This window comes from Saccopteryx leptura, chromosome 5 (genome assembly GCF_036850995.1).
Source record: "Saccopteryx leptura isolate mSacLep1 chromosome 5, mSacLep1_pri_phased_curated, whole genome shotgun sequence".
Taxonomy (NCBI): Eukaryota; Metazoa; Chordata; class Mammalia; order Chiroptera; family Emballonuridae; genus Saccopteryx; species Saccopteryx leptura.
In genome coordinates, this window is record NC_089507.1 from 159,778,380 (window position 1) to 159,794,529 (window position 16,150).

Consider the following 16,150-nt stretch of genomic DNA (forward strand, 5'->3'; position numbering starts at 1 on the left):
AGGCTGTTTCCGGCCGTGGCCGCTGCGGGGCGCTGCAAGGCCAGCCAGCCCTTCCCTTGCCGGAGGCTCCCTCCTGTACCTCCGCCCCTCCAGGAGGCCCCGCCCAGCGGCGTGACGTCAGGCTTGGCGGCCAGGGAAGGGACGCTCTGGGCTACGTCAACTCTATGGTTTCCAGGTCTGGCCAGCCCTCTCGGAAGGGGGATGGGAAATACCCGAAAGCTCACGGATGATCCCCTAGACTAGACCTTACAGACCCAAGTACCATAACATCCCCACCATCACCACAGCTGGCTTGGACGGAGCACTGAGAAAGGTTAGGGGAGGGAGGGTAACCTGATGACCAGGTTGCTGTGGCCCGAGTTGGAATCTCAGAAATACCGAAGAGAAGACACTGAACTTGAATAACACTTCATGGCTGTAAAACACAAAAGTGACAAGTGTGATAAAATAGATCTGTGCCGTATCTGGCACACAGTAAGCTTTAAAAAAGAACAAATGCTAGAATCCTGCGTTTTTAAGCAAAACAAGGGAGGGTCGTTTTCTATAACCCTAGCCAAATGTAAGGCAGAGTCACAAAGAATAAATTATTTCTATTAAGAGCCTCCTTTATTACTGCCACCCCCGCCTGCGCAAGAATTAAGAATACAAAAAGCTGAACACAAAAATTGTTCATTTGTGCCTGACCAGGCGATGGCGCAGTGGATAGAGCGTCAGGCGGGATGCCGAGGACCCAGGTTCGAAACCCCGAGGTCGCCAGCTTGAGCTCGAGCTCATCTGGTTTGAGCAAAAGCTCACCAGCTTGGACCCAAGGTCGCTGGCTTGAGCAAGGGGTTACTCGGTCTGCTGAAGGCCCACAGTCAAGGCACATATGAGAAAGCAATCAATGAACAACTAAGGTGTCACAATGCGCAACAAAAAACTGATTGATGCTTCTCATCTCTCCATTCCTGTCTGTCTGTCCCTGTCTATCCCTCTCTGACACTCTCTCTGTATCTGTAAAAAAAAAAAAAAAAAGTTAATTTGTGATTAAAGCACACGATTAATATAAAAAGCTCTGTTGTAAAGTAGGAATTATGTTCATTTAAAAAATTCTCGGTACATTAGAGATAGAAAGCCTTACTATTCCTTGGGCAGAAGGTCTTTCTGTTTGCTAAACTAAGAAAAATTGAGAACTCGTGAAAAGTCTTCAATTTTATGCCAAGCTGCATAAAAATTAGAGCAATCTAGCCATCCACGCTCCCAATGACCCTAGGAATGGACATCGTTTTTCTGTTTGGTGAACAGTGTAGATCCCAGGAAAGCGGACTAGTCTTTCTTACACTAATTTGCATACCACACTGTCCGCAAGACACCACCCACCTCTTAAAATTGGCCTCTCATAGGTATAGAGATCTCGTAATGGCAACGACCTGGGGATTTCTGCATCGGTTAGCTACCATCGGTGAACAAAATAGTTTCATTTCCTGCACAAAGAGGATGGCTTTAAATATTATGGAAGGGTCCTGAAGGCTCGTCAAGGCATGCTTCAGCCTATACCACCCACTCTAACACTGGTACACCACGTCCCTGTCAATGTTGAGTCCAGGCTCCTCACTTCTGCCAGTGTGGCCCTTGCTCAGTCCCATTCCAGTTTTCCACCCAGTCCTACATTGGGTCGTCCCTAGGCTCAACAATTTTACACTGGATACCAGATGAGCCCTACCAAGATCAAACAATAATGCTATTTGTAATTTGTGAGCATGAGGGAGGAGTCATGGCTGTCTTTTCCTGGCTCTAAATTTTTTACAATGAACTATGATGAGCTTCTCCCTTACTCTCTCAAAACTCCTTAGTCAACAACTTGTTCTGTAGGGGCCCATTGAAGCAGAAGGTTTTTCTCTGGGGAACCTGTCTCAGTGTTGACTGCACTGTTGTAGTCTCTCAAAGTCTGCCCTATTTTTTCCTTCTTTATTTTTGTGACAGCAGCTTTGGTATTTGGAAGAGTTCAGATGCACATCTTCTGCAGCTACCACAGAAGAGAGACCATTATGAAGTTACTCTTTGAAATATTTTCTCTGACATTATTTCTATAAATGCTTTAAAAATAAAAAGTATCCAGAAGAAGTATATGGTATGCAAATTAGCATACAAAGGTTTTGTGTGCTTTCCTTCTTTGTTTTGTTTCTGTGTTTGTTTTTTCAGTCCTAACTTGGAAAGCCAGGTTATGGGTTGGGTTACTATACCATACCATTTATTAACAACACACATTTAATCTAAACCCAACTGGTGTTAAATACTATACTAGGTCAGGAAATGGGAGGTTTGGGGTGGGCAGGGCTTGTTTGTTTTTAAGTATCAACAAGCAAGCAACAACTATTGTAAAATGAAGCAACTATGAGTTGATACTTCTTGTTCCCCACCTTCTTCTCTCTGTAAAATCAATAAATAAAATCTTTAAACTGCAGGGACTAGCAACATGCTAGGGGAGGAAAGGTCACACTGAGGGTAAGTCCTAGCCTGTAATACTTGTTTTCCCAGTTTTACCCATTGCTAGGCACCCAGGACTTTCTGCCCTAGTGACATTCCATACTTAACCAATCATTCCTGCTCTGCTTATGTCTATCTAACTGCCTATTCTATCAGAATAACCAAAACAATCTCTTTTTAAATTTTTAATTTAGTGGTTTTAGGGAGAGACAGACAGAAACATCAATCCTGACCGAGGATTGAAGCAGCAATTTCTATGTATTTGGACAACACTTTATTTTTTTTATTTTTTTCTTTTCTTTTTTTTTCCCTAAAGTTGGAAATGGGGAGGCAGTCAGAGAGACTCCTGCATGCGCCAGACCAGGATCCATCTGGCACGCCCACCAGGGGATGATGCTCTGTCCATCTGGGGCATCGTTCTGTTGCAACCAGAGCCATTCTAGTGCCTGAGGCAGAGGCCACAGAGCCATCCTCAGCGCCTGGGCCAACTTTGCTCCAATGGAGCCTTGGCTGCGGGAGAGGAAGAGAGAGACAGAGAGGAAGTAGAGGGGGAGGGGTGGAGAAGCAGATGGGCACTTCTCCTGTGTGCCCTGGCCGGAAATCAAACCCGGGACTCCTGCACGCCAGGCCGATGCTCTATCTCTGAGCCACCCGGCCAGGGCCAGGACAACACTTTAATCAACTAAATTATCTGTCCAGGATCCGAAACAATCTTTTTTTTTTTTTTCTTTTTTTCTTTTTAGAAAAAGTTGGAAGCAGGGAGGCAGTCAGACAGACTCCCGCATGCGCCCGACCGGGATCCACCCGGCATGCCCACCAGGGGGTGATGCTCTGCCCATCTGGGGCGTCGCTCTGTTGCAACCAGAGCCATTCCAGCGCCTGAGGCAGAGGCCACAGAGCCATCCTCAGCGCCTGGGCCAACTTTGCTCCAATGGAGCCTTGGCTGCGGGAGAGGAAGAGAGAGACAGAGAGGAAGTAGAGGGGGAGGGGTGGAGAAGCAGATGGGCACTTCTCCTGTGTACCCTGGCCGGGAATTGAATCCAGGACTCCTGCACGCCAGGCCAACGCTCTACCACTGAGCCAACTGGCCAGGGCCTTGAAACAATCTTGATAAAAAAGAACAAAGTTGGCGGGCTCATACTTTATGATTTCCAAAGCTACTATAAACTACAGTAATCAAAACATTATGATACTGACATAAGGACAGATCTTAATAAACCAATACATCTATGTCAATTAATTTTTGACAAGGGAAGAATCTTCACTTTATCAAATGGTTCTGGGACAGAAAAAAAAAATTAAAAAGAAAGAAAGCCCTTTTAGAGCCACATCCATCCTCTCCCATTACCATTCTTATAATTTTTTTTTATTTTATTTTTATTTATTTATTTATTTTCTTATTCATTTTAGAGAGGAGAGAGAGAGGGAGAGACAGAGAGACAGAGAGAGAGGAGAGAGAGATGGGGGGAGGAGCTGGAAGCATCAACTCCCATATGTGCCTTGACCAGGCAAGCCCAGGGTTTCGAACCGGCGACCTCAGCATTTCCAGGTCGACGCTTTATCCACTGCGCCACCACAGGTCAGGCCCATTACCATTCTTCATCCCTGACAACCACTGATCTTTTTGTCATCTCAATAATTTTGTGTGTGTGTGTGTGTGTGTGTGTGTGTGTGTGTGTGTCTGACAGAGAGAGGGACAGATAGGGACAGACAGACAGGAAGGGAGAGAGATGAGAAACATCAATCTTCGCTGCAGCTCCTTAGTTGTTCATTGATTGTTTATCACATGTGCCTCGACAGAGGGCTACAGCAGACCGAGTGACCCCTTGCTCATGCCAGTGTCCTTGGGCTCAAGCTGGAGAGCATTGCTCAAACCAGATGAACCCGTGCTCAAACTGGCGACCTCGGGGTCTCAAACCTGGGTCCTCCATGACCCAGTCTGACACTGTATTCACTGCGCCACCGCCTGGTCAGGCTATCATCTCTATAATTTTATTTTATTTTATTTTCCTCTATAATTTTATTTTAAGAATGTTGTATAAATGGATCATATAGTATATAACCATTTCAGATTGACTTTTCTCAGCACATACTCTGGAGATTCACCCAGGTTTGCATATGTCAAGTGTTTGTCCCTTTTTATGGTTGCATAATATTTCATTGTATGTTCATTGTTGGTCAAATAAGTTTAAATATGATATATATGTTTGCTCGCTTATAGTTTGTATTGGGTGAGAGGGACAGGCTGTAAGCAGGCTGAGTTATTATAGCCTAAGGCTTAGTTTTAAGACTAAGCTTTTCCCCACACCCTTGATGATGTGGGGTGGTGCACTCTCATGAGAAATCCCATTATGCCTCAGATAAGTGACTTTGTATCAGAGACTTCCTCATTTATATATTGGAATAAAGGTTTTGATTTCTACACTATAAAATGGGAGCAGACTGGGAGCTTGCTCTCTTGGTTCCTGAGATTAGCATTAGAAGAGAAAGCAGAGAGAGACCACATAGAGGAGGCCAGGAGAAGTAGCCAAGATGGCAGAGTGTTGAAGAAGACGCCAGTTAGTGCAGAGTTTGTGTAGAGAAAAGGAGTTGCGGAACAAAGGCTAGTGAGCTAGAAACCTTTGATTCTAGGAAACTCGGATAAGTCAGTAGCGTTGTGAGCACTGAATGAGTGGGTTTTGGAGCCCAGTGTGTTTTTACTTGCCTGCCGGGTGCAAGCTAGGATTAAAGATAATGGCCCACCAGTTCTTGGCTCCGTTGTTTCATTACTGTAAAGCCAGTATCCACGGCCACTATCACAGCTGCCTGGCCCATGCAGGTTCACATTGGATTCGAACAGACGGTAATGAAACAACAGAGCCACGAACTGGTGGGTCATCATCTTTAATCCTAGCTTGCACCCGGCAGGCAAGGAAAAACACACACTGGGCTCCAAAACCCACTCATTCAGTGCTCACAAAGCTACTGACTTATCCGAGTTTCCTAGAATCAAAGGTTTCTAGCTCACCAGACTTATTCACCTCTGTTCCCCATCTCCTTCCTTCTCCCTGCATAAACTCTGCACAAACTGGCTTTTCCTTCAACACTCTGCCATCTTGGCTGCTTCTCCAGGCCTCCTCCACATGGCCTCTCTCTGCTCTCTGCTCTCTAATGCTAATCTCAGGAACCAAGAGAGCAAGCCTCCATTTTGCCCCATTTTATAGTGTAGAAATCAAAACCTTTAAGCCAATATACAAAATAAGGAAGTCTCTAACACAGTCACTTATCTGAGGCATGATGGGGTTGCACCACTCCCCATCAAAAACGGTGGGAAAGGCTTAGTCCTAAAACCAAACCCCAGGCTACAAGGATCATGCCTGCCCACAGCCCGCCCCCAACACACATTAGTATCATCTGGACGACAGGCTTCCCATGTGGGCAGCGTCATCTTTAACAAAGTGAGCATAATATATTTTATCTGCCCAACAATTATCATCTGTCCGAATCCAATGCGACCTGCATGTGAATGGCCACAATGGCGGCTCCTGGCTTTACATTCATTTTTCCAGTTAAGGACATCTAGGTGATTTCCAGTTTTTGGCTATCCCAAATAAAGCTGCTATGAACATTCAAATTTAATTTATAAAATAAAAATAAAGGTGTTGGGCAGATAAAATATATTATGCTCACTTTGTTAAAGATGGCGCTGCCCATGAGGAGGCCGTCGCCCAGGTGATATTAATGTGTGTTGGTAATAGGCAGAATCCTTGTAGCCTGGGGCTTGGTTTTGGGATTCTTTCCTACCCCTCTTTTTTTTTTTGTATTTTTCTGAAGCTGGAAACGGGGAGAGACAGTCAGACAGACTCCCGCATGTGTCCGACCGGGATCCACCCGGCACGCCCACCAGGAGTGACGCTCTGTCCACCAGGGGGCAATGCTCTGCCCCTCCGGGGCGTCGCTCTGTCGCTACCAGAGCCACTTTAGCGCCTGGGGCAGAGGCCAAGGGGCCATCCCCAGCGCCTGGGCCATCTTTGCTCCAATGGAGCCTTGGCTGCGGGAGGGAAAGAGAGAGACAGAGAGGAAGGAGGGGGGGTGGAGAAGCAAATGGGTGCTTCTCCTGTGTGCCCTGGCCAGGAATCAAACTCGGGTCGCCTGCACGCCAGGCCGACGCTCTACCGCTGAGCCAACCGGCCAGGGCTTCCTACCCTTTTTGATGTGGGGTGGTACAATCCCATCATGCTCCAGATAAGTGACTTTGTATTAGAGACTTTCCTGTTTTGTATATTGGATTAAAGGTTTGGATTTCTACACTATAAAATGAGGGCAGAACAGGAGCTTGCTCTCTTGGTTCCTGAGATTATCATTAGAGGAGAGAGCAGAGCAGAGAGAGGCCACGTGGAGGAGGCCAGGAGAAGCAGCCAAGATGGCGGGAGTGTTGAGTGAGAGGCCAGTTTGTGCAGAGTTTGCAAGGGAGAAGGAAGGAGATGGGGAACAGAGGTGAATAAGTCTGGTGAGCTAGAAACCTTTGATTCTAGAAAACTTGGATAAGTCAGTAGCTTTGAGCACTGAATGTGAGTAGGTTTTGGAGCCCAGTGTGTGTTTTTTGCTTGCCCGCCGGGTGCAAGCTAGAATTAAAGCTAATGGCCCACCAGTTCTTAGCTCTGTTGTTTCTTTTTTTATATATAATTTTTTTTTAATTTTTATTTATTTATTTATTCATTCATTTTAGAGAGGAGAGAGAGTTAGAATGAGAGAGAGAGAGAGAGAGAGAAAGGGGAGAGGAGCAGGAAGCATCAACTCCCATATATGCCTTGACCAGGCAAGCCCAGGGTTTTGAACCGGTGACCTCAGTGTTCCAAGTCAACACTTTATCCACTGCGCCACCACAGGTCAGGCGGCTCCGGTGTTTCTTTACCGACTGTCCAAATCCAATGCAAACCTGCATGGGCCAGGCTGCTGTGATGGTGGCCTTGGCTCCTGGCTTTACAGTGTGAGTGGGTTTTGGAGCCCAGTGTGTGTTTTTACTTGCCCATCGGGTGCAAGCTAAGATTAAAGATGATGGCCCACCAGTTTTTGGCTCCGTTGTTTCTTTACCGACTGTCCGAATCCAATGAGAACCTGCGTGGGCCAGGCTGCTGTGATAGTGGCTGTGCCTACTAGCTTTATATAAAGGATAGAAAAAAAAAGGAAGGAAGAGAGGGAGGGAGAAAAAAAGGAAGGAAGGAAGGAGGGAGGGAGGGGAGGAAGAAAGGAAGGAAGGAAAAGAAAATAGGACTCATAAGAAACTAATGAAAATCTCTTTGCCCAAAGGAGTCAAAGTAACTCCTTAGCACAGGCTTCAACAGACAGGATTTCTGGAGCACTGGTTTGAAAGTAGCACTCACCACAGGATCCCAGAATCAATTGAATAGGATTTCAAAAGATTCATGAGGTACCTTTACCTGGGTGAGGATGCAGGGGTCTGTAAGTGAGGCCCAATCTCATTTTGAACCCTGGCACTAAAAATTCTCAAGTAAAAAACAAACTGGGATATAGGGAAGTGAGATTTTATTTTGAAAAATTATTGCAACTGAGGGGATAGAGACTATTTTATTTCAATAAGGTAGCAGGGCAATTACTATAGGGAAAATATTCGACTGTCAAATAAAAAAAAACAAAAAACTAGCTTTAGGTAAAGACATTTCATTGTAAGAGATTATTCCAAGAAGAAAGGGACTATTGCAGTGGGCTGTGTGGTATAAGGGCATGATTAATGCTATAGGGGAACTCTGACCACGCACAAGATCTGCAACTGTCTCCAAGGTCTGTTGGGCATATATATATATATATATATTTTTTTTTTTTTTTTCATTTTTCCGAAGCTGGAAACGGGGAGGCAGTCAGACAGACTCCCACATGCGCCCAACCGAGATCCACCCGGCATGCCCACCAGGGGGTGATGCTTTGCCCATCTGGGGCGTAGCTCTGTTGCATCCAGAGCCATTCTAGCGCCTGAGGCAGAGGCCACAGAGCCATCCCCCGTGCCCGGGCCATCCCCCGTGCCCGGGCCATCCCGCTCCAATGGAGCCTCGGCTGCAGGAGGGGAAGAGAGAGACAGAGAGGAAGGAGAGGGGGAGGGGTGGAGAAGCAGATGGGCGCTTCTCCTGTGTGCCCTGGCTGGAAATCGAACCCGGGACACCTGCACGCCAGGCCGACGCTCTACCGCTGAGCCAACCAGCCAGGGCCTGGGCATATTTTTTTTTACAGGGAACAAAGGCTATAAAGAACAGGTTGTGGAAAAGTGGGACGAACGGCTGGAGGTAGCAGTGATTAATTACACCTCAGATTAGCGAATATTTTACAAGGAAGTCAGCCTATTTTCAGGATTGGCAGATAAGAAGCTGTATGCTGGCTCAGGTTGAGGGTTGGGTCAAAGTTTAGGGGGCTGGAGAAAGGAGAGAAGCTTAACAAAAGTTTGGTCAAGTCTAGGTAGCCTGTGTTTTGTCCACACTGGTTAATGAGTATGATCAGTTCAGCGAATCATGTACGAGGCAAAAAGAATGGGAAGTTGAAGTGTTTGTGTCTGACCTTGTCATAGGTAAACAAAGGGGCATCCCTGAGTCACATCTAAATCACATGGGGAAGATGGTTTGCTGAGTGTAAACCGTTTCAGGAACACACAGAAGTAGGAGGATTTCCTTAACTGTCGCTTTCCACAATCTCAGGGCTCAGATTCAAGTTCAGCATTTCCAGGGTTCAGGTTTAAGTTCAACATTGTCAGAATGAAAGGAAATCTCTCCACCAAGTCGGTCAAAGGCTGAAGAAGTACAGCGGGGAAGGAGACGCTGGATGCTCAGGTGAGCGCACACCCAGCTCCCTGCTGTGCGGGGTACAGAGGCCTCCAGCAGTCGCGCTTAGCGGCGGGACGCGGGTGACGGCCATGGAGCTGGGAACCCCGAGGCCAGACGCTCACGCCGCCAGCCCCGCCCCCACGCGCGCCCTCGGGTCTGCGCAGAGCCGGTTCTGCGCGCGCCCGCCAGCCTCGGGCGGCGGTCACAGGGGAAGGCAGCCGGGTCCCGCAGGCGCAGGAGGTCTGGGCGCTTCGGTGCTCGGGCTCTGAGGAGCTCCAGTCTGGCGGCGGCGGCGCCCGCGGCCCCGAGCGCGCTGAGGACGGAGCCGGGAGGGGACAACACGGCGCGGCCCCCTCCAGCGGCCACGCCCGGAGGTGAGTGTCCCGGGGCCGCCCCGCTCTCGGCTGGGTGCGGGGCTGGGCGGTCCGTTCGCTGCCGGGCTGGGGCCGGCGTTTCGCGGGAGGGGCGATGAGGACGGTCGGGTCGGGCCGTGCTGCCGCGCTCGTCTTTGTCTCGGTGAACCGGGTCCCAGAACGGTTTCGGACCCCTGTCTGCGACCCCGAAAGGGCGCCATCGGGCGGCGGCGGGCCGAAGCTCCGGCCCAGCCCCAGGAAGCCGTGGATCTGGACCGCGGGCTGACTGCTCCCGAGCGCGGACTCTGCCAGAGCCCCGCCCCTGGTCTGCTCCTTCCGAGGACGCTCGGAAACTTCCAACTGTGCTGTCAGAACGTGCCCATTTCCAAAGGGGAGGTGCGGAAGCACAGCATGAACTCCACAGCACCTGTTTTGGATCGACATTTCTTAGTTAACTTCATTACTAGGCTCCCACAACTCACTTGACTTTTGCAGGTTTCGTGTTCGCTGCTTTTATACTTAATTTCTTTTTTTTTTTTTTTTGTATTTTTTTTTTCTGAAGCTGGAAACGAGGAGGCAGAAAAGACAGACTCCCGCATGCGCCCGACCAGGATCCACCCGGCACGCCCACCAGGGGGCGACGCTCTGCCCACCAGGGGGCGATGCTCTGCTCCTCTGGGGCGTCGCTCTGTTACAACCAGAGCCATTCTAGCGCCTGAGGCAGAGGCCACAGAGCCATCCCCAGCGCCCGGGCCATCTTAGCTCCAATGGAGCCTTGGCTGCGGGAGAGGAAGAGAGGGACAGAGAGGAAGGAGAGGGGGAGGGGTGGAAAAGCAGATGGGCGCCTCTCCTGTGTGCCCTGGCCAGGAATTGAACCCGCGACTCCTGCACGCCAGGCCGACGCTGTACCACTGAGCCAACGGGCCAGGGCCCTTAATTTCTTTTTTAAGTGTGTCTGTTTTTCTTTTTACTCGCAGTTTATTGCTTCTCAGCAATAATGAACATCAGTGCGGTTTTCTATATTGGTCCCTTCGTACATAATTTGAGATTGTTGAAAATAAAGATAGGAAACTGACAGTCTCTATGGTTGTCACTGTGGAACTGTCAAGTGTGGCAGATTGTGTACGCAACAAGAAAATCAACTTCCTTATTTCATAGTCATGGCTCAAGTGTGTTTTGGGAGTGTTTCTAAGTTTTTAAATTATAGTTTAGTTTTAATAGGACAAACTTAAAGTTGTGTTGATTTTGTGTCTTCTATATAAACATGCTGAAAGTCATATTGACTTAAAATCCAGTTTAATTCAATGAATATTGAGCATCTATGTGAAACAGTTATTGTTAGTGGTAGGCACTGGTTGTATCTAAAAATAAGGGAGAATTGTGTGCAAAATGAAGTAAGTGATTAAGTACCCAAATAATAATGATACAGGCAGAATACAGTATTAACAGACATTACTCCTTATTGACCATTTACTCCTAGACCTGCACTGTGGTAAATACTTTACATGCATACTTTAATTACTTAATGTTGGTCAAATAAGTTTGTAAATATGATATATATGTTTGCTAGCTTATAGTTTGCATTGGGTGTGGGGACAGGCTGTTAGCAGGCAGGGTCATTATACCCTGAGGCTTAGTTTTTTTAATTTATTTTTATTTCTTTATAGAGAGAGGGATAGATAGGGACAGACAGGAATGTAGAGAGATAAGAAGCATCAATCATTAGTCTTTTTTTTTTTCCTGAAGCTGGAAACGGGGAGAGACAGTCAGACAGACTCCCGCATGCGCCCGACGGGGATCCACCCGGCACGCCCACCAGGGGCAGATTCTCTGCCCACCAGGGGGCAATGCTCTGCCCCTCCGGGGAGTTGCTCTGCCTCGACCAGAGCCACTCTAGCGCCTGGGGCAGAGGCCAAGGAGCCACCTCCAGCACCCGGGCCATCTTTGCTCCAATGGAGCCTTGGCTGCGGGAGGAGAAGAGAGAGACAGAGAGGAAGGGAGGGGGGTGGAGAAGCAAATGGGCGCTTCTCCTATGTGCCCTGGCCGGGAATTGAACCCGGGTCCCCCGCACGCCAGGCCAACGCTCTACCGCTGAGCCAACCGGCCAGGGCCAATCATTAGTCTTTCATTGTGCTTGCAACACCTTAGTTGTTCATTGATTGCTTTCTCATATATTCCTTGACCACGGGCCGTCAGCAGACCGAGTGTAACCCCTTGCTTAAGTCAGCGACCTTGGGCTCAAGCTGATGAGCTCTGCTCAAACCAGATGAGCCCGCGCTTAAACTGGCGACCTCGGGTTCTTGAACCTGGGTCCTTCCACATCCCAGTCCGACACTCTATCCACTGCACCATCACCTGGTCAGGCTCAAAGTATTTCTAATGACTTAGCCCCAACACTTGCTTTGCTGTAGTTGGGGATAACACCTTAAAATATAAGGTACAGGGGATCTCTAATTCTGCCTAAAAGTATAAAAATTGTGGGCTTCTCACTCTCAGCAGTTTTAAAGGTAGAGTCAGGACAGAGCAACCCCGCTAAAGTATCAAGAGATAACATTTAGGCCTTAGTTGTGTTTAAACTCCAGGCTCAGCCTGACCTGTGGTGGCGCAGTGGAATAAAGCGTCGACCTGGAACGCTGAGGTCGCCTTCTCGATACCCTGGGCTTGCCTGGTCAAGGCACATTTGGGAGTTGATGCTTCCTGCTCCTCCCCTCCGTTCTCTCTCTCTCTCTCTCTCTCTCTCTCTCTCTCTCTCTCTCCTCTCTGAAAATTGAATAAATAAAATCTTGAAAAAAATAAACTCCAGGCCCAGAAAAACTGCAATGGCTGATGACCCCTACACTAGCGGTGACCAATCGGTACCTCTAGGACAGGGGTCCCCAAACTTTTTACACAGGGGGCCAGTTCACTGTCCCTCAGACCGTTGGAGGGCCGGACTATAAAAAAAACTATGAACAAATCCCTATGCACACTGCACATATCTTATTTTAAAGTAAAAAACAAAACAGGAACAAATACAATATTTAAAATAAAGAACAAGTAAATTTAAATCAACAAACTGACTAGTATTTCAATGGGAACTATGCTCCTCTCACCACCAATGAAAGAGGTGCCCCTTCCAGAAGGGGGCCGGATAAATGGCCTCAGGGGGCCGCATGGGCCCGCGGGCCGTAGTTTGGGGACCCCTGCTCTAGGACTTTGAAAGGGACTCACTTGGAAAAGCTGATGAATATTCTATTGAGATCCTCCCAAGACCTTCCCTAAAATCTTCCCCTTTGGAAAACAGATTAAAACCCTTAAGAGGAAGAACCCAGCCTGTGTCTTGAGCACACCCTTCTTTCTTCAGGTGTTCTAGCTCCCTTTCTGTCTTTCTCTCTCTCTCTCACTCTCACAAGCACTCCCCCGAGCCTTTTCTTTCCCCTTTCTTTCCACAAGGTGTGTACCCTTGCTTTCTCTCTCCTAAGCTCCAGAGGCCCTCTTTTGCCTCTGTAACGTTTTACTGAGTCCATGCAGCCCAGCTGGCTCACTTCTACCTCTGCAACATTCTAAATTAATTTTCTCTTATAGAGTTCTTGGCTCTCAATTCTTTCTCAGCCAAACTCAAGGAGGTCTAACTTCACTGTTCACTATTAACATTGTGATGGCAACCACTATAGATTTTTTTTTAATTTTTAAAAATTTATTTATTTATTTATTCATTTTAGAGAGGAGAGGGAGAGACAGAGAAAGAGAGAGGAGAGACAGAGAGAGAGAAGGGGAGGAGGAGCTGGAAGCATCAACTCCCATATGTGCCTTGACCAGGCAAGCCCAGGGTTTCGATCCACTGAGCCACCACAGGTCAGGCATCCACTATAGATTTTGCCTTTAAGGTCTTTACATTGTGTTGGGCAGATAAAATATATTATGCTCACTTTGTTAAAGATGGTGCTGCCCACATGGAAGCCCATCGCCCCAGGTGATATTAATGTGTGTTGGGGGCGGGCAAGATGCTTGTAGCCTGGGGCTTGGTTTTAGGACTAAGCCTTTCCCACCCTTTTTGATATGGGGTGGTGCAATCCCATCATGCCCCAGATAAGTGACTTTGTATTAGAGACTTCTCTATTTTGTATATTGGATTAAAGGTTTTGATTTCTACACTATAAAATGAGGGCAGAACGGGAGCTTGCGCTCTTAGTTCCTGAGATAGGCATTAGAGAGCAGAGCAGAGAGAGGCCACATGGAGTAGGCCAGGAGAAGCAGCCAAGATGGCGGAGTGTTGAGTGAGAAGCCAGTTTGTACAGAGTTTGTATCTGGGAGAAGGAAGGTGATGGGGAACAGAGGTGAATAAGTCTGGTGAGCTAGAAATCTTTGAATCTAGGAAACTCGGATAAGTCAGTAGCTTTGTGAGCACTGAATGAGTGGGTTTTGGAGCCCAGTGTGTGTTTTTACTTGCCTGCAGGGTGCAAGCTAGGATTAAAGATGATGGCCCACCAGTTTTTGACTCCATTGTTTCTTTACCGACTGTCGGAACCCAATGCGAACCTGCATGGGCCAGGCTGCTGTGATGGTGGCCCTGGCCGCTGGCTTTACACATTGTCATTGAGAGAAACGGATATTAAACAAATCATCACACAGTAAATGCCAACAAACCTAGATAGAAGCTAAAAAAAGAAGAATGTAGAGTTGTGAGAGCAAGTGAGGGTTTGGCGTGGCGGGGCTCTTACCCTAGCCAGGGAAATCAATTAAGGTTTTCCCTAGGAAAGTCATCTTCAAGCTGAGATATGGGTAAGTATGCATAGGTGCAGGTGACTCCCAAAGGAGGCAAGAAAGGACCAGACAATGGAAATAGGTTTCACAGAGGCTTGGGAGGATTTCAGGAACTGAAAGGTCAAAGCAATTGGATTGAATGTAGAAAACAAAGGGAGGCAGTGGTTAGGGCCAGAGAGATGCTGCAGGGCCCCTTAAGCAATGTTAAGGATTTGTGACTAACTTTTTTTTTTTTTTAATTTTTTTATTTTATTGATATTACACAGGGGGAAAGCAAGAAGTATATTGTTTCACTTTTGTTATTTATTGCTTGCTTGCTGCTTGTTGCATGTGCCTTGACTAAGTGAGTCCAGGGTTTCGAACTGGCGTCCTCAGTATTCCATGTTGACTCTCTATCCACTGTGTCACCACAGGCCAGGCATATTTTTTAAAACTTATAGAGGACTTTTCTGTTTTTTCTCTCTCTTTTTATTATTTTTTTTCTTAGCTTGATTGATTTTAGACAGAGGATAGAGAGAGAAAGGTGGGGGAGGAACGGGAAGCACTAGCTTGTAGTAGTTGTTTCTCTTATGTGCCTTGATGGAGCAAACCTGGGGTTTCTAACTGTAAAGCCAGTATCCAGGGCCACTATCATAGCCACCCGACCCATGCAGGTTCGCATTAGATTCGGACAGTCGGTAATTGTTGGGCGGATAAAATGTATTATGCTCACTTTGTTAAAGATAAAACGAGGAGGCAGTCGCCCAGGTGATATTAATGTGTGTTGGGGTGGGCTAGGGGCAAGCAGAATCCTTGTAGCCTTGGTTTTGGGATTAAGCCTGTCCCACCCTTTTTGGTGTGAGGTGATACAATCCTATCATGCCTCAGAGAAGTGACTTTGTATTAGAGACTTCCCTGTTATGTATATTGGATTAAGGGTTTGGATTTCTACACTATAAAATGGGGACGGAACGAGAGTTTGCACTCTTGGTTCCTGAGATTATCATTAGAAGAGAGAGCAGAGGAGAGCAGAGAAAGGCCACGTGGAGGAGGCCAGGAGAAGCAGCCAAGATGGCGGAGTGCTGAGTGAGATGCCAGTTTGTGTAGAGTTTGTATATGGGATAAGAAAGGAGATGGGGAACAGAGGTGAATAAGTCTGGTGAGCTAGAAACCTTTGATTCTAGGAAACTCGGATAAGTCAGTGGCTTTGTGAGCACTGAGTGTGACTGGGTTTTGGAGCCCAGTGTGTATTTTTACTTGCCCGCCGGGTGCAAGCTAGAATTAAAGACTATGGCCCATCAGCTTTTGGCTCTGCTGTTTCTTTACCGACTGTCCGAATCCAATGTGAACCTGAATGGGCCAGGTGGCTGTTGCGATAGTGGCCCTGGCCTTGGATACTGGCTTTACAGTAATGAAACAACAGAGCCAAAAACTGATGGGCCATCATCTTTAATCCTAGCTTGCACCCAGTCCTTAGGACTTTCTCATCTAAATTACTTTGTCACTATCACTTTAGTCCTTCAGAACATGTAACTCACTCATAAACAATTTTTCTAGAAGACACAAAGCTATTTTCTTTTTTACAGTGATTCCAGACAGTTAAGATAAGCTGAAACTTTCCAAAAGGTTTTATTTTTTTATTACTTAATAGTAAACTAGAATTCATGAAATATACAAATAAACTGTCTTAAAGTGTCTGATTCTGACACTATCATAATTCGCATTTGGAAACCTAATTCTATTCCACAGAAGATCTGAGTGAAGGAACTCCACATGGGAATGTGACCCAATGGTTTCTTT

At 47.1% G+C, this 16,150-nt stretch overlaps 1 protein-coding gene across 1 annotated transcript in view; it reads left to right on the plus strand.

The window, feature by feature from the left end:
* The first annotated feature begins 8,924 nt into the window (after positions 1-8,924).
* Positions 8,925-16,150, plus strand: part of UBXN2A (UBX domain protein 2A) — a 43,884-nt gene continuing 36,658 nt past the window's right edge. Inside the window, exon 1 of the mRNA XM_066386311.1 lies at positions 8,925-9,649. The gene's annotated coding sequence lies outside the window, so the exon portion shown is untranslated. The remainder of the gene's footprint in view (positions 9,650-16,150) is intronic.